Genomic DNA, 23808 nt, shown 5'->3' on the forward strand with positions numbered 1-23808 from the left:
GCTACCGCTGTCTCTCCTACACGGATGGCCATACCGACATTAGATTTGCACAAAAGGGCTTGTTATCATGTCTCGTAGGTCCAAAATGAAAATGGTGCCAATCACAAACCTCGTATGGACAGAATGGTGGCCATCTTGAAAAACGTGCTATATTATTCTCCTAAACAGAGATCCGTACCATTCACATACACATTTCTTATGTTCTGAGGAATGTAGTTCATTTTTATTGCAAATGGTTACTATTAATCCTCTAAGTAGGCTGAATGGTGGTCAGCTTGAAAATCGCCACTTCTTCGTAATAATTAGCCATGGTGACATGGGGCTTTCACTAAAACACTACTTTGAGATATCGCTGTTTCTCCAATATGGCACAGACCTCCAATATGGCCCAAATGGGATCTATTTTGAACATCTTGTTATCGCTGCCGAACACATCATAAAGACATGCTGTTTTACGAAAAGGCTTCATTTGATATTTAACTGGTTTATAGTGATGTCTAGAACTTGGCATCATGCCACAGACATGTACCATGATTTCCCACCCAGTCACATTATCCTGGCACCAGGTCGACCAGTCCTAGCACTAACCTCTTAATGCTGAGCGTCTAGCGAGGCAGCTATTACTTCATTTTTTTCAGTCTTTGGTTTGAACCCGCGACCACCAGCATCCGAGGCTGAGGCTCTAAACACTAGGCCACCGGAGCGATCCTGAGCAGATGGTCATACCGGCATTAAAAGGAGAAGTAAAAAACACTTCTTTCTTGTTAGATATAGTTATTCGTGTATTATCATGATACCGATCCAACTTTCAAAATAGATGCATTAATGGTCTTAATGGAATCTTTATATCGCCTCAGAATGAATGGTCGATACACGGTTTTCGATAAGACACATTAATACAACATGTATTCGTTTCTATAGCAGAATTATGCTCATCTGATCACCTACATGTTAAAATGGGGACCATCTCAAACATCGTGCTATTACTCTTCCTCTTGCATGAATGGGTGGAACTGATTTTCATACAAAACTTTTTTGCGAATCTTAATTTGTTCTGAATGAAAACAGTGTAGATATGACCGCCAACATAGCCTCACCATTTTGAGGGAGTTTTGAAAACCAGACAGAAATGACCTTGGGGTCAAAGGATTTTGCTTTGCAGTGTTGTACTTCACTGAGTTTATAAACAAAGCAGCCTGTACATAGAGAAGTGAATTTCTTCAAATTGTACCAGACACTTTCGCCAGGTCCCCTGGAAAATAGACGCCAATTGCGCGAGGGGAATTAAAAGCGGATCGAGCACACTCAGCACCTTTCATCCATGCACATACCAAACTATACCATGAACACTAAAAAGATATGTAACAATGTTTACATTTGTGCGTTTCAGCATGTTTGTGTGCGTAACAGACAGGAAAACAGACATACAGACAGAGAAAGACAAAGTACCGAGTGCAGGGCCACAAATCACAAACGTGGTAAATGAACACATTTGAACTTACTGGTAGACATGGCAGGTTGATCTTCACGTCTGCAACAAATCAAGTTTAATATACCAATTCTTTGAATTAGATAGCATTATGAACATCAACAACAATCTGTCACTAGGTCTACAACAATATGTCACTAGGTCTACTAGGTCTACAGCAGTGGTGGGCAAACTACGGCCCGCCAAGGGTTTTCATGCTGCCTAAGAACAGGTCATCATTCGCACTGACTCTGTTTATGTTAATCTCTTTATCAAATAAATGTGCTTCTTTTGAAGTTTAAGTTTAAGTTTTCAAATATTAACAAAATATTAACAACTGAAAATTAATTATGATGCTATTTAGAAAAACCTTTTATTTTTGCAATTTCAAATATTAATTATTTTACTTAATGAACTATGCGGCCCGCGACAAGGTGTAAATTTGTGTATGAGGCACCTCTGGTCTACAGCAATCTGTCACTAGGTCTACAGAAATAGTGGTTGTAACAATGAAACAATGTCATCTACTTTAAACTTGGATTTTTGGCATCAGAGAACAAAATTATGGTACGTTTGGTGTCTTTTAGTAATCAGATAATATAGTTTATTTAAAACAAGAAATTTAGAAATCGCCATTGATTTTGTTCTATGGTCTCGATTACTGTTTACACTTGCAAATCGATGATGCAAACACAAAAGTTCTTCCTCCACTATTTATACTGTCCGACATGTATAGCCATTCATGTGCCGAAAATGGTGTTAAACCCTGCAACAACAATAACAACAACAACGTCACCTCATGCCATCACCTAACTGAATCACTTTCCATATATATTATATATGAATGCACGCTGTTAGGTATATTTGATTTAATTTGTATTTGATTTAATTTAATTGTTTGTAAGGTTTCAAATCTTATTATTTTTAATTTTATTACATGTCAGAGTAGTGTAATATTGTTTACTAGGAATTTTATATTTTCCAGAACATTCAATTTGACCGGACTCTTTTCACAAATACCTAAAAATAGAAACACTGTTTCTTTTTTGACTTAGTTCCCGGCCTTGATTCAGAAATCACTGAGACAAGTAAACAACTTTCCATTTTTATTTTATTCTTGGAGTGAAATGATTGGTTTTTATCAAGGTCATACTGGGAGTACGTGACTTTAGAGTGTAAACAGCCATCTTTCGCAGTTGTTTTCCGACATTGCGCAGTAGTTAGATTTATTAGTTATGTTTAGATAGAAAATTCTCAATTTGGGCTTAGAAACACTTGATGTCAAGGTGTTCGATTTGTTGTGACAATTTTGGAGTTAAGATTTTAACTTTTATTCAAATTATTTGGATTCTAAAAGATTATTTCTTTTTATTGAGAATGTTTGAGGGCTCATGCAGAGTTTTTGGACAAAGACATTTCTCTAAATTTTATTCGGAAATTCAAACATCGGAATATGATTGTTTGTGAATCAACAAAGAACTGTAGACACAACAGTACAATACTGACTACAGCATACGTCTTCGCATTCCATTTTTGATTTTTCGTAGGGACTCGAACTCAAATTTCATTAAAACATTTCATTACTAGAACTTCTAAATTTTAATTCCTGGAATATTCTTAGATTATGTTTGGATTTGATTCTCAAAACCGTAAGTTCTTATTTTTCATTCTTACATTTTTTTTCAGGAAATAAATGATTAGTTACATTTTTCAAAGCTTGTTCTTTTCACTCTTTCTTTTGCTACTGTTTATTAGAGCATAAACACGTAGCATAAGAACACACACACACACAGCACACACACACACACACTCACACACACACACACACACACACGGAGGTCTAATCATATTCGTTGTTCTTTTTCGTGAAACGTGATACGTTATTTCTGTTTGTTGTAATGCTGGATCCCAATTAAAAGTCCGTGGAAGGTCTCTCTCGTGGCATTTTGCGTGTCGGGTTGACAGAGAAAACGCCCTTACCCCACATGAAAATGAGTGCGAAACAACAGGAACGTTTCCTAGAGTAAGTTTTCTATACAGTTTATTATAGCTAAAATTATACCCTGGAGAAGATTCATGATCATCCCTCATTATGATTTGTCCCACTGATTCCTCACCCACTTCTTTACGTTCCCCCTCAACCCTAAACGATATCTGAATCCACCTAGGGCCGGTGCAACGGTATTTTATGCCCAAGCGAGCCTTCTACCTTGCGCCCTCCCCCGGGCATAGATTATTATAACTGTTCATTAATATTATTACACATTCGGCTTGATCATTTATTAATTTCATTATTTATTCTACATATTTAACTATAATAGATGAATAACCTGACAGTCTACTTTGTTTTTGGCGCACCACCCCCCCACCCCCAATATTGGCGGCCGCTTAGTTCGCCTATTGTGTTAATCCTGCTCTGGATTCGCCCCTGATTTTGAGGGCCGTGCTTATGTCTTGCCGGTGCATCGTGGCAGGTACGTAAGGTTATGCGTTGTTGACGCAGTTTCCCCGATTCTTATCAATTTCAGCATTGAGTTTCACTGGGATGAATGATAAATTAAAGGAGACCCTTTCCGATCCTTGACCCTGATGGGGTGTAAGATATCTACGCGACATATTTTCATTCACTTCTTCCTAAAATATGCATTGATTTGTATTCATTCCCGGTAGGCAGTTTTGTTTACGCCGTTGAGAAAGAAAAGCTTCTAGTTTAAACAGTAGCATTTAAACAGCAACTGTAAACAATCGAACTTGTTTGCTCTTGATAAAATGCTATTTTATTATATCAACCGTTTAGACATAGATAAATTTGTATGGACTGGATTGATAAAAATTCGTCTACACGTATTCGACGTTAGACCCGTTGACACTGCCATAGTCAAATATTCGTGCTATAACTATTTACTTTTGAACTTTATAATGCAGCGCTGTTTGAATTTAAACAAGTGATAGGTCCGCTGCTGTCGGCGTGTCTTACGTACGCAGAAGGGGATGGGGGAAGGGGCGGGGACTGATTAAAACATGGAGAAAAAGACCAAGAAGGATAATTATTGCTTTCTTGTCTGGTGAGTCAGCCAAATTTGCAGTATTTTGTACATGTCTTTTGTTTGCATGTTTTTGCTTTCTTAGCAAAGAAGTATAATCAGACGTTCGTTGTATCGACAGTGTGATGGAAACACAGAAGTGCAAAAGTAATAAAGACATTGGGGGTGACATTGGGTTTGGAAACAATATTTTTTTATAGCTCTAAAGGAAAAAAACTTTGAAAATAATACTAGTACAAATCAATAGATGAAGAAGGTAGCAATAATCATTGTCCTAAACGTTTGTGTAAAATGGTTGTCAGATAGTTAATATGGTAATGCTAAATTCTATTTTTTTTTCATGTGGTACAGAACCATTCTCATTTTCCAAGTTGTTTGTGCGTAGTTCTCTCAGTTTACCCCACACCTCCTTTCGTCAAGTGAAAGAAACACCTCGTCGTTCATGCATTACTTACTGTATATATAATCCAAATCAATTCATCTGCAAACAGGACATACCCAGCTCTGTCGTAGTATTATGCTCTGGAACTCTGCGGTAGGATGTTAGGAGTTATCAAAAGACAACACAAATTAGATCTTAATCTTCCGGCGCATTATGGGACGGTAGATCATTGTCAATGTTGTTGCAGTATAAGACAGTATACGGTAGTCGCAACGTTACACTTGACATCGGGATCTTGTTTGACCTGATACATATACTGACAGACTCAAAACATTAAAAAATACAGTCGAAAGCATGCATGCCTCTTCTGTTTTTTCATATATAGAAAAATGAAAGATTTCGTTATCAAGTCAAGAGCTTCAGCTTCATGGATATTAGAATAAAACAAAATGGTCCTGTCTGTAATTGAGAAACATTGATTTTTTTTTCTTCAAATTTCGACTGAAGCTTAAAATCTGTCAGTTTGCGTGTGTTTTTTTATTTTGTTGTTGTTGGGGCTGGGATGTTTTTGTTTATTTTTTTAACTAGCTTTAACAATTTAAGTCATGTGATATCGCTACGGTGTCTGCAGTGTGAAACTTTATAGTGATGTCAGTTTCTAGTGATGTCAAGCACAGGGGCATCACAGACATGTAACATCATGTCCCACCCAGTGAGATTATGCTTACACCAGGCCGACCAGTCCTAACACTAACCTCTCAGTGCTGAGCGCCACGCGAGGCAGCTGCTAGTACCATTTTTATAAGTCTTTGGTATGACTCAACCGGGGTTCGATCTCCCGCATCCGAGGCGGACGCTCTAACCACTTTATTTATCAAATCGGTCGATCCGTCAGTTACTCATATCTGGCAACTAACAATGCATCCAGAACTGACGGTTTACTGGCTGTTCTTCATTTTTTAACAAGAGGTTGAGATAATTAATCGGAAACTGGAATACGATAACGTTTCTGTAAAATTAATAAATTATGAATTTATAAATGGGCAAAGGACTTAAGAAGATTGTTGTGACACAAGTCGTAAAATTGGTTATCAAAAGCCGATGGAATTTGTAATATTCTTTTCCCAGTTTTGTATGAATATTTATTCTTATAAATGAACTGAATATATATTAATTCAGAAACCTATGTCAAGCAAGTTTAATATTATATTGCATATAATTCAGTGATTTTAGGGTTTAAATCGGAAGAATTCTTTTAAATGAACGCACACAGTTGCACAAATATGTGTAAGATAAAGCAAAAGTGATTATTGATATTAATATTTAGAACACCGTATGTGATCACGTAAGACTGTATACCTACACTGAGTTTACGAAGTTTGTATTATTTGCAAATTGTAAAAGAAAATGAAGACATAATCACGTGATGATTCTGCCATGGAAACTTTTAGCCAATTATTGAACGAGTAGATGTTCCTCATAGTTCTCTTCTTTAAAGCGCATGTCAAGTCCCTGTCTGTCTGTCTGTCTCTCTTATATATATATATATATATATATATATATATATATATATATATATAACCGCAGAGATGTTAACTACGGGCAATGTTCTCTCTTCCATTTAAGGGAAATATCGAACCTTCCTCTGTGCAAATACAATCCTATGACTAGATTATTTTCAAAGTAAAACTGCTACAAAACGTCTACTGCAAATACCTCATGCGCAGATGCGTGCCTATATCATTTCTAGCAATTTTCTTTTAAGACACATTTATCTACGATAGGGAAAAGGAGGGGGCGTTGATGTTTTCAAAGGCCTTGGAAATTTGATCCATTACCTTGTGGTGAGGCCGGAGATGGGTTGGCGAGATTTGTTGAACGGTCTATGACAATTTCACCTATGATTGATACTCGTCGCAGCTTGAAAGTGAAAAGGGTTTTGAAATTGCAAATAAAAACTACTTAAAACATGAAGTGGAGTATGCACCCCACAGAGCGTTTTCCATATTGATTTACGCCCATTCAAGCCGCTTGTTTAGAGAGAATGTCTTAACCAAATTCACCTTGTTTGAGTCACGTCAACACAATAGAGAGGAACGCCAATCAAGACACTTACTATAAGCAAAACAATTGCTAGTACTGGGTTTTTAAGAATAAATGGGCAATTTATAACATGATGAGAAATGAAAATTTGAAGTTAAACAAGCACTGTCCCATACTTCTGTGCTATAATTGACCCCAGAACCTGCGTGTGCCGTATTTTGTTTAGTTGCAGAAGAATTTAATATTTTTTGTCTCGCCTACGAAGAATATCACACACGGCGCGTTATAAAGCGGTGGCAATGTCAATTCACATGTCAAACTGACCGCCTTCTGGCGTACACTATGAGACTTATTTATAATGATGCCACTTCTTTGAGCAATCAATAGCAGACTCTGTAAGTATTGAGTACACGGTTCGGTTTGGTGTTTTTTTTTTTTGTTGTTTGTTTTGCAACCGTATAGATTCAACAGTCACTGGATAAATTGTCCAAATATTTGGGTGAATTGTTTGAATTATTTGAAAGTGGCTACGTCCTCAGTTTCTATTAAAGAATATTTCGTAAGATGTTGTGCAGCATATACCTAAAGTGGTATAACGACTCTGTGGTCTAAACTAAGAAAACGAAAATAGCGAAAACCATATATTTTTGTCAGGTTCAGAAATAGTTTATTTCATAAGAATACAAAATGAAATTTTAAAAAGTACTTACAGTATCGTGAATTAAATACCAAATAGACTTAAAAGTTCAATCACAAGTCCAAATGTAATGAAGTTCCAATTTAATTCCAGTGATGGTCCAAATAATTTCCAGTATGAAGTGTAGACGTGTCTGTAGTCTCGTACGTGCTAATATGCCAATGGGCTGTAAAATGGCGATGTGTTAACAGCCTTTTGATGTATTACTATAATATAATCTAAAATTTCCTTGTCTGAATTTATTTTGATTCGAGAATGATGTTTTAGTCCAAGAATATTATTGATCGCTTTGTAATTCCAGTGAGTAGTAATTTGAATAAATAAATCCACAGAAATTGAAAACTGAACACTAGAATAAGACTGATTATGCTTGAGATGTTAAGGAAAGAATTAATAATTTTTCAAGTAAATAACATTACATCAAAAGCAAAGACACAGTAAATGAGCTAGGATGTGGCTCAGTCTCCTCCCGAAAATATTAAAAATTGTCATCACGTTTATGAATTTCCAAGTGCAAAACTAATATCCTACATTCAGACAGAAGTAAACATGTTTACTTCAATTGATAATGATCCGAATATTGAATCTATAATCATAGGGAAATATTAGCTATGTAATATGTTTGTTTACAAAATAAACGTAACTTGTCAGGTACACGGTTAACTTGATTTTGGACAAAGGTGAATTACAATATACAGATATACATACAATCTAATCATTAAGAAAAACCAATAAACGATACAAATTAAATATACAGAATAATGGTCTTATAACTGTCTTACTCTCTCTCTCTCTCTCTCTCTGTCTCTCTCTCTCTCTCTCTCTCTCTCTGTATATATATATATATATATATATATATATATATATATATATATATATATATATATATATATATATATATATATATATATAATGTGTTCAAGGGAGAGAAGGAGGATCGTGTCCTCAGAGGAAAGTTACAATTGAGCATCAGAGGTAATTACTCTTCCGCCGATGTGATTAGATTAAATAACATATTTAAATGAATTTAAAGTAATTACAGATTCAGATACTGAAGTACAGGACCTGAGTTGCTAAGATTTTGACTCAGGATTAGGTCAATTAGAGTGTTTTCCTTCATATGATGGCGGTTGGTTTATCATCGAGCGAAGGCACAATTCAAGTTCGCCCTCTAATGAAGGTGAAATCAGACTCGATTTGTCGGAACTGAGATAATATGCTGATATGAATGACTGAAGGAACGATTTACGTTTTCCAGAATTATCTAAACCGTCCTTATATTCATTCGAGTTTAGCAACTTAAGGTAGTTTTACAAACTTTATTTTTTAAAGTGCTATTTACAATTTTTTCTTAAATTAGTTCTATAATATTGTATTCAGTATGGTACGTTGAACACTTAGAGCAAAAAACACTGTTATATGCTAAACTAGAATAAGCCAATGAGAACTCTGAGTGATGACAGACTGAAAAGAAGTAATGTAATTGTGACTCTAATTACCTTGATAAAAAAGTAATTGTAATTGATTACTTCCGCGTGACAGAGAAATTGTAATTGTAACCAACTGCTTCACTTTTTTAATCGTAATTATAACTTTAATTTATTAGCTTTACAACAGTATTCTTACAACATTGACACTATCTTCCAAATTTGTCTGCACTGAATACAGTAATCTTACAAGACTGACAATATGTACCAAATCTGTCTGCACTGAATACAGTAATCTTACAAGACTGACAATATGTACCAAATCTGTCTGCACTGAATACAGTAATCTTACAAGACTGACAATATGTACCAAATCTGTCTGCACTGAATACAGTAATCTTACAATACTGACAATATGTACCAAATTTGTCTGCACTGAATACAGTAATCTTACAATACTAACAACATAAACTAAATCTATCTGCACCAAATAAAATAATGTTTGAAAACTGACAATATATACCAAATATGTCTGCACTAAATACAGTAAACTTACAATACTGACAATATGTAACAAATCTGTTTGCACCGAATATCGCGAGACTGTTATGTCTCAATACAGTATGCAGGTAAAACAAAAGATCGCTTATTTAGAAAAACATACAAGATACGTCTTGTTTAAGAATTTTTTAAAATGCATATTCTCATATATAAATCACATCTTAAAAATTAGAAACGACGCGTATAATTACAAAATTAAATTAATATTAATTTAATAGATCACGAAGGTAATTTTTATTAAATTGCTTCCCTCCATAAGACACTTTGTTCTTAAAAAAAAAACGCAAAATAGCACAAATGTCAAGAAACAACATATGCAACAAAATATTCTTGAATATAGTTAAAAGGTAGGCAATTATGAAAGAATAGTTTATTCCAACGCAAAACATTTGATCCCATATGACTGTAAATGGCATCTGAGCACACATATAAGCATTTGGTCCCATATGAATGTATATGGCATCCGAGAACACATATAAGCATTTGGTCCCATTTGAATGTATATGGCATCCGAGAACACATATAAACATTTGATCCCATATTAATGTATATGGCATCTGAGCATGCAGATAAGCATTTGGTCTCATGTGAATGTACATGACATCTGAGCACACAGATGAGCATTTTGTCCCATATGAATGTACATGGAATCTGAGGACACAGATAAGCTTTTTGTCCCATTTGAATGTACATGGCATCTGATCATACAGATACGCATTTGGTTCTATTTGAATGTACATGGCATCTGAGCACACAGATAAGCATTTGGTCCCATTTGAATGTACATGGCATCTGAGCACACAGATAAGCATTTGGTTCCATTTGAATGTACATGACATCTGAGCACACAGATAAGCATTTGGTTCCATTTGAATGTACATGACATCTGAGCACACAGATAAGCATTTGGTCCCATTTGAATGTACATGGCATCTGAGCACACAGATAAGCATTTGGTTCCATTTGAATGTAAATGGCATCTGAGCACACAGATAAGCATTTGGTTCCATTTGAATGTACATGGCATCTGAGCACACAGATAAGCATTTGGTCCCATTTGAATGTACATGACATCTGAGCACACAGATGAGCATTTTGTCCCATATGAATGTACATGGAATCTGAGGACACAGATAAGCTTTTTGTCCCATTTGAATGTACATGGCATCTGATCATACAGATACGCATTTGGTTCTATTTGAATGTACATGGCATCTGAGCACACAGATAAGCATTTGGTCCCATTTGAATGTAAATGGCATCTGAGCACACAGATAAGCATTTGGTTCCATTTGAATGTACATGACATCTGAGCACACAGATAAGCATTTGGTTCCATTTGAATGTACATGACATCTGAGCACACAGATAAGCATTTGGTCCCATTTGAATGTACATGGCATCTGAGCACACAGATAAGCATTTGGTTCCATTTGAATGTAAATGGCATCTGAGCACACAGATAAGCATTTGGTTCCATTTGAATGTACATGGCATCTGAGCACACAGATAAGCATTTGGTCCCATTTGAATGTACATGACATCTGAGCACACAGATGAGCATTTTGTCCCATATGAATGTACATGGAATCTGAGGACACAGATAAGCTTTTTGTCCCATTTGAATGTACATGGCATCTGATCATACAGATAAGCATTTGGTCCCATTTGAATGTACATGACATCTGAGCACACAGATGAGCATTTTGTCCCATATGAATGTACATGGAATCTGAGGACACAGATAAGCTTTTTGTCCCATTTGAATGTACATGGCATCTGATCATACAGATACGCATTTGGTTCTATTTGAATGTACATGGCATCTGAGCACACAGATAAGCATTTGGTCCCATTTGAATGTACATGGCATCTGAGCACACAGATGAGCATTTGGTCCCATTTGAATGTACATGGCATCTGAGCACACAGATAAGCATTTGGTCCCATTTGAATGTAAATGGCATCTGAGCACACAGATAAGCATTTGGTTCCATTTGAATGTACATGACATCTGAGCACACAGATAAGCATTTGGTTCCATTTGAATGTACATGACATCTGAGCACACAGATGAGCATTTTGTCCCATATGAATGTACATGGAATCTGAGGACACAGATAAGCTTTTTGTCCCATTTGAATGTACATGGCATCTGATCATACAGATACGCATTTGGTCCCATTTGAATGTATATGGCATCTGAGCACACAGATAAGCATTTGGTTCCATTTGAATGTACATGGCATCTGAGCACACAAATAAGCATTTGGTCCCATTTGAATGTACATGACATCTGAGCACACAGATAAGCATTTGGTCCCATTTGAATGTACATGACATCTGAGCACACAGATAAGCATTTGGTTCCATTTGAATGTACATGACATCTGAGCACACAGATAAGCATTTGGTTCCATTTGAATGTACATGACATCTGAGCACACAGATAAGCATTTGGTCCCATTTGAATGTACATGGCATCTGAGCACACAGATAAGCATTTGGTTCCATTTGAATGTAAATGGCATCTGAGCACACAGATAAGCATTTGGTTCCATTTGAATGTACATGGCATCTGAGCACACAGATAAGCATTTGGTCCCATTTGAATGTACATGACATCTGAGCACACAGATGAGCATTTTGTCCCATATGAATGTACATGGAATCTGAGGACACAGATAAGCTTTTTGTCCCATTTGAATGTACATGGCATCTGATCATACAGATACGCATTTGGTTCTATTTGAATGTACATGGCATCTGAGCACACAGATAAGCATTTGGTCCCATTTGAATGTACATTACATCTGATCATACAGATACCCATTTGGTTCCATTTGAATGTACATGACATCTGAGCACACAGATAAGCATTTAGTCCCATTTGAATGTACATGGCATCTGAGCACACAGATAAGCATTTGGTTCCATTTGAATGTACATGACATCTGAGCACACAGATAAGCATTTGGTTCCATTTGAATGTACATGACATCTGAGCACACAGATAAGCATTTGGTCCCATTTGAATGTACATGACATCTGAGCACACAGATAAGCATTTGGTTCCATTTGAATGTAAATGGCATCTGAGCACACAGATAAGCATTTGGTTCCATTTGAATGTACATGGCATCTGAGCACACAGATAAGCATTTGGTCCCATTTGAATGTACATGACATCTGAGCACACAGATGAGCATTTTGTCCCATATGAATGTACATGGAATCTGAGGACACAGATAAGCTTTTTGTCCCATTTGAATGTACATGGCATCTGATCATACAGATACGCATTTGGTTCTATTTGAATGTACATGGCATCTGAGCACACAGATAAGCATTTGGTCCCATTTGAATGTAAATGGCATCTGAGCACACAGATAAGCATTTGGTTCCATTTGAATGTACATGACATCTGAGCACACAGATAAGCATTTGGTTCCATTTGAATGTACATGGCATCTGAGCACACAGATAAGCATTTGGTCCCATTTGAATGTACATGGCATCTGAGCACACAGATAAGCATTTGGTTCCATTTGAATGTAAATGGCATCTGAGCACACAGATAAGCATTTGGTTCCATTTGAATGTACATGACACCTGAGCACACAGATAAGCATTTGGTTCCATTTGAATGTACATGGCATCTGATCATACAGATAAGCGTTTGGTCCCATTTGAATGTACATGACATCTGAGCACACAGATGAGCATTTTGTCCCATATGAATGTACATGGAATCTGAGGACACAGATAAGCTTTTTGTCCCATTTGAATGTACATGGCATCTGATCATACAGATACGCATTTGGTTCTATTTGAATGTACATGACATCTGAGCACACAGATAAGCATTTGGTCCCATTTGAATGTACATGGCATCTGAGCACACAGATAAGCATTTGGTTCCATTTGAATGTAAATGGCATCTGAGCACACAGATAAGCATTTGGTTCCATTTGAATGTACATGGCATCTGATCATACAGATAAGCATTTGGTCCCATTTGAATGTAAAATACATTAGATATGGTAAAAAGCATCTTACAGTAAAAGAAAAAAGAATGAAATACACCACCCAATTTGTTTGGCAGATACAGAGGTCCAGTACAGTTGATATAGAAATAACAATTTATGTACATGAACATTTTGTCCCTAAAAATTTGCTTAGTGGAATTGTATATACAGTCAATAGCATTTTAACAAAATACAATAATAATAATAATAATAATAGTAATAATAATAGAAAATACGTTCACAACCATATGGTATATTCATTAATTGATAAAAAATATAAAATATAGACTTGTACAACGATATATCACAAAGCAAAACTGCCAGGCATGTGAAAAGCAATACAATTATGGGTCAATAATTCGCTTAAAGATACAACAAAATTTAATTTTTAGAAAAGAAAATCTTTAAATAAATTATCCCCATTCTTGGTAAGTCGGGATAGCAACGTTTTCTCTCCAGATGCAGAGTGAGAAGTTGGAGGTTGTAGTACTCCACTTCCCCTTCAGTTCCTTCAGGAAACTAAATAGTATGTGAGGTGGGTGGGTTTTGAGTATGTCTGTGCTGCAATTTCTCATACAAATTAAAATGTGCCTGTAATGGCGGAGGTAAGGACCTATGAAATACGTATATGCACTTTCTGTATGGCAGGGTTTTAATGGAAAGTCTGACATGTAAGCAAGAACAGCTGTGTGATGATCTGTGTTATGGTGGGGTAAGCATATATTCTACACTTAGAGCCTAAAGAGGAATCTTAGGCATGGGGGATTCGAGTAAGGGTAAGCATATATTCTACACTTAAAGCCTAAACAGGGATCTTAGGCATGGGGATTTGAGTAGGGCTAAGCATATATTCTACACTTAGAGCCTAAAGAGGAATCTTAGGCATGGGGGATTTGAGTAGGGGTAAGCATATATTCTACACTTAGAGCCTAAACAGGGATCTTAGGCATGGGGGATCTGAGTAGAGGTAAGCATATATTCTACACTTAGAGCCTAAACAGGGATTTTAGGCATGGGGGATTTGAGTAGAGGTAAGCATATATTCTACACTTAGAGCCTAAACAGGGATTTTAGGCATGGGGGATTTGAGTAGGGGTAAGCATATATTCTACACTTAGAGCCTAAACAGGGATCTTAGGCATGGGGATTTGAGTAGGGCTAAGCATATATTCTACACTTAGAGCCTAAACAGGGATCTTAGGTATGGGGGATTTGAGTAGGGGTAAGCATATATTCTACACTTAGAGCCTAAACAGGGATCTTAGGCATGGGGATTCGAGGCTACCTGCATACGTAGTTTCAAAATAATAACCCACCTTGGAAAATATAGAGGTGGTGTCTTTCTCATACAATGGCGAAAACACTTGCGTCTCCAATTGTACAGAAATTACTAGCTTGATTATGATTGGTCTCAACACATGTTGCATGGATTTGGTTCATTAACATGGCGCAAGGAATTTTCTTGTTAAGAGCATACGTGGTCTCTCTAGGACTCGAAGGTTAGGAGGACTGAAGGACTAACGCTTCTCGAGGAGAGAGAGCTGGCGGGGATCTGTGATCCCGTTGCCACGGTCAGTTGACGATATCCTTACTCTTAATCACACACTGTAATATAATACATTTACTGTTAGGTTGTTGATTATCTGCAGTCATAATATATCACCTTTATTAAAGATCGGGTTCCTGTCTAAGAAGTCATACTTCCGTTGCATTCGATCGCTCTTAAAATTTCCTCCTCTATCGGAGTGATATACATCGGAACACCGAATGTTGATATGACCCGCTCAATAAGTTTTCGGCAAAGGTAACAGTTTCTTGGTTTCTAATTGGTACTGAAGCATTCCACTTTGCAAAGCAATCCGACAACACCAACAAATAACGGTTACTAGGCATATATATATATATATATGGTTACTTGTGGGAATTTTCTTGAAGTGTATTCATTATAATCTATACACAAGTGCACCCCATCACAGCGTAGCTGATATTATAAGTAACTAACTATTGCAAACCTTTAAGACAGTTTTCTTAACCCGACGCGTTAAAGTTATTCAATTGCTTAGTACAAAAGTTTTTAGAAACTTGACAATTTTTGTCAAGCTGAACGAGCGTCTGATTCTCGTTTCCTGCAAAGGATTCTATCTCACAAAAATAACGTCTCATATAGAGTCCTATAGTATTTGACTGCTACGTTGTGCCCAGGAACGCTACTCGTCCTTTAACTTCTAGTCCTTCGCATGTCGAAGAATTGGGTATTGAATACGTAATTCCCGCATTCTTTGCAAACTAATCCCTCGTTCTTGTACACTACCTGGTCACTTTTTGTATTTATCGCATCATGTGACCTACCTTAACCAGTACATACTTAAATGGAACTGGTGCTATTCGTCTCGGCTTTGGTCGCCAAGTTAGTACCACGCCATCTACGGTCAACCAGTATATTTGTGTCTTTCTGATTACAATCTTATAGCAATCTTCAAAGCCTACACAAGAGTTGTTGATTCTAGAATTGCACGGTTTCTCGACAGCGTCGCCTATTGGTGCAGCTCTTCGGTTGATTGATAGGCTACGTGCTTTAAAATGCTCGTTCGTCCACTCTGCTTTCACGTTACAGAAATTACACACGTAACATAAGACGAAAATAAGATTTCAAGCCATCTGACTACATACCATTCTTATATGGTAATGATCAAGGAGGACCTTTAAAAAGCATCAGTAAAAGTAGTGATGAAAACGTTTGAGAGAATTTGCTATTGCGAGTTCTTGTAGCTACGCATTACCTTCTGTCTTGACACTGGGAGTTTGTAGTTATGTAACCAATCACTTTCAATGCCATCTTGTTCATGTTCCAAAATGGAACCCTCCTTACTGACGCCAATGTCTAACATAAACAGTGGCGCAATAAGGGGTTGCCTTAGTGGGTGTGCTCTGTCCGACCCGGTGACAGCTAGAAGGGGGTGAGGTGCCATCTAGAGAATTGAAATACCAGTAAAAGTTTTCAAACCAATAAATCTACTTGCAAAGATAATATATTGCTCTGTGTGTTTACATTTTTAAATTATTTATGGGGGTGCCAAAAGAAGGAATAGCCTCGGGTGCCAAATGCTTTAGGTTTCCCCTGAAAATAAATAGATCTTCTTTTGTTTAGGGTAAATCAGAATGGGCGCGTATGTCCAATACCGTTTTAGGGTCTCAAAAGCAGTTTGACCTGACTCATTTTGTGTAACTGATGGGCAATATCAGCAAAGTGACAAACAACACGTCTATAATAGTAATACATACATAGAAAAGCCTCTAACATCTTTTAAAGGTTTGGATGTAGACCAATCATTCACCGCTAATATTTTTTGCAGGATCTGTAGTTCATTTACTGTATGATTGATGTTTAATACCTGGTTGTTAAAAACGTTTGCTTGTCTGAAGACTTGTTTGTATGTTAGCTTCATAAATCCTTCGAAACACACAACTCAGATGCTCTAACTGTTCATTGAATGTCTTTGAGACGATAATATTATCATCGAGGTATAAAAACGTTACGGGCGCATTGATCAGTCCGAATAGTACATCAGCAAATGTACAAAAATCTCCACCAGGAATAGGGAACTGTAGTCTTTGGCCACAGCAGTCTACTTTTCAATCAAGCATGAAAAAGCAACTCAAACTTCATAGTGCATTTAATGTATCATCGAACGGGAAAGTGGTTGTAAATTTTTAATGATAATGTCATTAGGCTTTCTATAATCGAAACAGACGCATAAACTGATTATTGACAAGTAGAACTGTGGACGATCAGGGGTTAGATCAAGACTCGATGATCCCTTGCTAAGCCATAGTTTCAATCTCTTGCTCTGCATCCGTGACTTTCGCTAAGGATGCACGCCTAGGTCTTTGACTATGACGAATCGGTATGTTATTTCCAGAGTTAATCGAATGTTCCACTAATCCCGGTCTGGACACGTCATCTCGTGAAATTAAAATATTCACTACGCCATTAAAAGTCTGTATATTCCCTTCATACATATTGATCAAATGTTTATAGAGTTCGCTAGGCGTGCAATTTGCTCCCTGATTTGCGTTTACAGATGATTCGACCAAGAACTCTCCTATGCATGCTAAAGTAGCAGCGATTGTAATTTTGTTAATAACGCATGATTAACGCATGATTAATGCATGATTAACGCATGATTAACGCATGATTCGTTGCTTTAGTTCACTAGCGTAAAGGCCGATTCACACGGGTTCACCAGGATCTTTGTGATGATAAAACCGCATTTCTCTGTAAATTTTGAAGCTCACGTTACAAAGACCATATTTTTATTAGATATGATGCTTATCGGTTTCCCAATTTCAGCATTTCGGGAAAACGATAGACTTTGCAGGACACGAAGTGTCCTCGCTATATCCTATGTACGAAATTGTTCTTTCCTAAGTAAAACAACACAGCGACTTAGTGCTATAAATGACCGGATGCAACCAGGTTTTGGTGACATACCGGCGATCCATGTTTGATCATTCACTCGATTTTATGATGAAATTTGTTTTATTGGTATAACAAAATGGCTAATTGCATTTTGCATAAATTTTGTAATTCTATTTCTAAGATAAAGTGTCATTCAAGTCATGTTATATTTCATTTAGTTTATTAATTGATTAAATTGTTATATTTTACATAAAGGGCTCATGTTGAATAATTATATACCTTTGCTCAGATCTCTTTTATTCCATTCATCAATTTCATATTTTATTTTATTATTTGCTCGATCCCGGCAATAACACCGTAGTCGATCATCTCCTAGATAACGATAATCAAAGTACCATAACAGGTGGGGAATCATATCGCACCTTAACAGTCTTGATGCTTTACGTTATAGCAAATTATATAAATATCAAAATAAAATGTTTCTAATAAGCACTAGTATACATTATTAATATTCCCATACGCTGCCACATAGTGTAACGACATAACATTTTTCACGATTTTGTATCCTCCATTCTATATTTTTATTTACAAACAATAACACCTGACTGTATATAATCAACTTGCAAACCATGTATTATTTAATTACATTAAGCTGGAAACTAGACGAAAGTGCAATTACTGAATTATTCTACAATGCAAATATACGTTCACATTTAAGATTTGTATACGTAACCAGATGATCAAGCGAAACAAAGGAAAAAAGAAGGAAATGTGCAAGAAATCTTCAGGGATAATTCCTCTTTCTCCATCTGAGTGGAATAAACGAAATATTTAAACGATAAATAATAATTAGAGATTAACGTATTGAAGTGTATGACTTGAGCTTTTAGGTTAGGGCAGCGGATTGGGTGAAAGTTAATTGTTAATCTTCATGTGTTTAAGGTGGGAGTAAAGATTTAGCAGTGGTCTCAAACACGCGGCCCGCAGGCAGCATGCTGCCCGCCAAGCCTTATCACGTGGCCCACAAAATGATTGGCGTCATGACGTATCATGAAAGATAACAAAGGTGGTGCGGCCCTTGGGCCATCGAAAATGCCCTCATGCGGCCCACAGGGTGGTTTGAGTTTGAGACCCCAGGACTATCGTATCGCGAAGGCGCAAGACGAGTTTGTCTACTAATGAAAATGAAGTAAGACGGTTAAGTATCGACTCGATGTTACTAAGGAGATATACTGACATGATTTCTGAATGAACAAATGATATTTCCCAGAATTATCTAAACTGTCACTAAACTCATTCGATTTCTCTAGATAATGTGGCCACTGGTATAATCCATTGAATATGTAATCCTATCAACCAAAACGGTGGAAAATGTCACGTCATGAATAGTAAAGACGTAAGAATTCCCAGTGATGTCAAGCGGCCAATTCAGTGGAAAGTAACAATTGTAATATTACTACGTCGATGTAACTTGACCGGAGAAATAAAGAAAAGTAACACGATACTGTGCTGCACTCAACCAGATAATAATGGAGCACATTGAAAACACGTTGAAATAAAATTACTCATGTAAACACTGCAAAAACAAGGTCATTTTAGAACATTTTAATATTTCCATATAAAAACCACATACTACAGCTCGGAAACGATGCATAGTAATTATCAGGAAACGATGCATAGTAATTACCAGGAAACGATGCATAGTCATAACCAGGAAACGATGCATATTAATTACTAAGAAGCGATGCAAAGTAATTATTGAGGTGCGATGCACAATAATACATTTCACTTATCATCAAAACTGTTGCATAGGTCGTCTGTGTTGCATGGACGCATAAAAAGCGCAACAGTGCGCTGTCATTTTGTTACAAGAACTGAATGAAGATCAAAGTTTAGAAGGACTATTTAACCTGTATGTATAGGACATCAACTACAACGAAACCTTCTAAAAAGGACATCTCTTATTAAATGTCCCTGTGCATAAAAGACACATTAAAGGGAATCCCCAATAATGCTCTCTATAAGTTTGTTATGTATATACAGAAAGAGCTGTTGTCTAATACAGACATTAATCTATTCTCACTGTGTTCAACAAATATTTATGCAGAATTAGATAGTACATTTTCAAACAGATGAGTTTATTTATTGCACCTGTTTTATATACAATGGACTCCATTTTACAAGAGAAATCTGTGTCTTGTCCATTGAATATCTTTTACAGACATGTTTTGCTAGTGGTCCTTTTCCATCTTTCTGAGAGGATTAAACAGACTATTTTAAGCGATTAATAGTAATCAGAGATTAAGGTATTGAAGTTTACGTGTCTTAGTACTTAGGAAGGTACTTATTGTACAATTTTATTTTTGTCTCTGTACTGTAAGATTGGTAGGGGTTTTCAAAATCATTTAACAATCTACAAAATGCAATCCATTTTGGTGACCAAATATTTAGTAAAGCCGACAAACAGGAGAGAGAGAGAGAGAGAGGATGCTGTAACGAAGGATTATAATTTTACTTATGAGAAATGATATTCATAGCCCATTCTTCTAACACAAACACAGTAAAAACATTTGCTCGCTCTTCCTCACTTACATTATTTTCTTGCCAATTATAGTGATCTTAATCTTAGTAAGCTTTTTAGTTATGGGTTTGTTTGTGTATTGTTCCCGGTTATAGAAATTCTGCGCCTGAAAAAATTATTCTGAACAATAAACTAGTCTGGAAATTCCTTAGCATAATCACGCCAGCTGATGGTAGACACGAGAGATGAATGTATGACAATCTCTTTTGGATGTATACGTTGTGGTCAATGTTATAACCGTCAGGGCTCTGGAAGACAGGAAGGCCAGTACCATTTTTTTTTAAAAATCCTATTAATATTTTAAAAAAGTATAGGTACAATTTGGTGATGGTTTCATACGCTGACTGAGAATCTGAAAACTAGTCATGTTTGCACATGTATGAATTCTTGCGAAAGTTAAAAGTTTCCGATCTTGTCCGATCTCCAGATCAAGTCAATATTATGACCTTGAAAGAATTCACTGACCTCCTATCTTAATTGTTGAATCTGGTGTTGTTAAATTCATTATGCACGCAGCTCGATATGGGGTTTTGGTTCTTACGTTGTCAGTTCATAGCATGTCTTTAGTTTGTTTGACAGGTATTAAAATGAACTAAATGATCCATGACATGCATGCAGTTTTTATCTAATCTGTTCACGATCAATATTTATCGAGGCTAGAAATACTTGGCATAACAGATTCATACAGCTGTAACTTCTTGTAACGGCTCCATTTATTTCGATATGCAGATCTCTCGATCTCTCTCTACTATTCTCAATCCATCGATCTGTGTGCCTTTCCTTTGTATATATCCGATCGATCGATCGATTGATGGATCTGTTACGGAAATGGTAATGGGACTTCCCGCTTTAAACCATAAAACATAAAAAAAAATCTTTTGCTTTTAAAATTAACGGAAGTGTCTTTATATATATATATATATATATATATATATATATATATATATATATATATATATATGCTCTTGTGCATATATGACACACATGTATATTAGTTGGCATTCTATGGGCCAGGCAATCTTGACGACACCGCTAATGCACACCTCTTGCAATCCCCATGAGTAGCCGTGTGTCTACAGTAACTATTGCTAGCTGTATGATTTACCAAATTATAAATGCGTGTAAATGTAGCATGACCGGTTAAATCTACATATCTCAAATGGCGGGTGTGCTATTCATCCGGTCTCTTTCATGTTGCCATAAAGGTTAAACTATGGAAGGGTATAGGCTAACTTGATTAGGGCTAAGGAATACTGTGCATAACGTCAGCAGTGGTCGATTTTGTGATCTGAACCGGGAGGAAATACTCAGGCTTCGACAAAGTCGTCAAGATGTCGCTATCTCGCTACAATACCGTTATCGGCTTCTTTTCAAAAACATTCAATGGAGTTGTACTTGTAAAAGCATTTGACAAATGAATGTGGAGTCATTTACAACTGTTCCAAATACATTAGAACGTTAAGATTCAAGCTACTCTTTGGACCTGTTGGGTGGGTATAACACACACACACACACACACACACACACACACACACACACATATATATATATATATATATATATATATATATATATATATATATATATATATATATATATTGATTTTATGGTCGTGTGGCATTTTAGACAAAACGATTACACTTCTCTTGTTGACTTCATTGTCAAAAGGCATGCATAATTCAATGCCTTCTGATGACTGCCTGACTGATGATCTCTTAATGGGTGACTATCCTGTTCAGCACTATCCCACAGAAGGACGTACCATATTCTTGTGTAGTACCGGGGATATATAAAACGTTCCGTTTTTTGGCCCTAGCAGGGAACAGAATTTGTTCCTTTTTCGTATTCGTGTTCTCAAAGACACAGGAGAAATACATCAAACAATGCAGACACGTAAGTATGTTTGAAAACTGTTTTCAGATTAGCTCTATGGTATCAATATACGGCAGTATGTAAGCATGCTGTTTTCATAATAACAATGTAGAACAGTATGTACGCATACTGTTTTCATTATAAATATATAGGACAGTTTGTAAGCATACTGTTTTATAATAACAATATACGGCAGTATGGAAGCATACTATTTTCATTTTAACTATATAGGACAGTATGTACGCATACTGTTTTATAATGACAATATACGGCAGTATGTAAGCATACTGTTTTCATTATAACTATATAGGACAGTATGTACGCATACTGTTGTATAATAACAATATAGGGAAGTATGTAAGCATACTGTTTTCATAACAACGATATAGGGCAGTATGTATGAAATTTGTTTTCACAATAACAATATAAGACAATAAGTAAGCATGCTGTTTTCATAATAACGATATAGGACAGTATATAAGGATGCTCTTTTTATAAAAACAATATAGTGCAGTATGTATGAACTTTGTTTTTATAATAATATGGGACAGTATGTATGCATGCTGTTTTCATAATAACAATAAAGAGCATTATGTAAGCATAATGCTTCATAGTAAACATATAGGGCTGTATACATACATACTGTGTTCCTAATAACAATAAAGGGCAGTATGTAAGAACTCTGATTTCATGACAACTATAAAGGGCAGTATGCAATAATACTGTTTTCATGATGACTATAAAGGGCAACGTGCAAGAAAATCTGTTTTGATGATGACTATTAAGGGCAGTATGCAATAACATCGTTTTCATGATGATTATAAAAGGCATTATGCAATAACATCGTTTTCATGATGACTATAAAGGGCAGTATGCAATAACATCGTTTTCATGATGATTATAAAGTGCAGTATGCAATAACATCGTTTTCATGATGACTATAAAAGGCAGTATGCAATAACATCGTTTTCATGATGACTATAAAGTGCAGTATGCAATAACATCGTTTTCATGATGACTATAAAGTGCAGTATGCAATAACATCGTTTTCATGATGACTATAAAGGGCAGTATGCAATAACATCGTTTTCATGATGACTATAAAAGGCATTATGCAACAACATCGTTTTTATGATGACTATAAAGGGCAGTATGCAATAACATCGTTTTCATGATGATTATAAAGTGCAGTATGCAATAACATCGTTTTCATGATGACTATAAAGTGCAGTATGCAATAACACTGTTTACTTGATGACTATAAAGGGCAGTATGTAAGAACACT

At 36.2% G+C, this 23808-nt stretch overlaps 1 protein-coding gene across 1 annotated transcript in view; it reads left to right on the forward strand.

Moving 5' to 3' along the window:
* The first annotated feature begins 630 nt into the window (after positions 1–630).
* The window catches only part of LOC149787910 (uncharacterized), a 162202-nt gene continuing 139024 nt past the window's right edge, over positions 631–23808 (forward strand). Inside the window, exon 1 of the mRNA XM_089974158.1 lies at positions 631–743. The gene's annotated coding sequence lies outside the window, so the exon portion shown is untranslated. The remainder of the gene's footprint in view (positions 744–23808) is intronic.

This window comes from Sinohyriopsis cumingii, chromosome 11 (genome assembly GCF_028554795.1).
Source record: "Sinohyriopsis cumingii isolate HCF-2022 chromosome 11, ASM2855479v2, whole genome shotgun sequence".
In the NCBI taxonomy this organism is placed as follows: Eukaryota; Metazoa; Mollusca; class Bivalvia; order Unionida; family Unionidae; genus Sinohyriopsis; species Sinohyriopsis cumingii.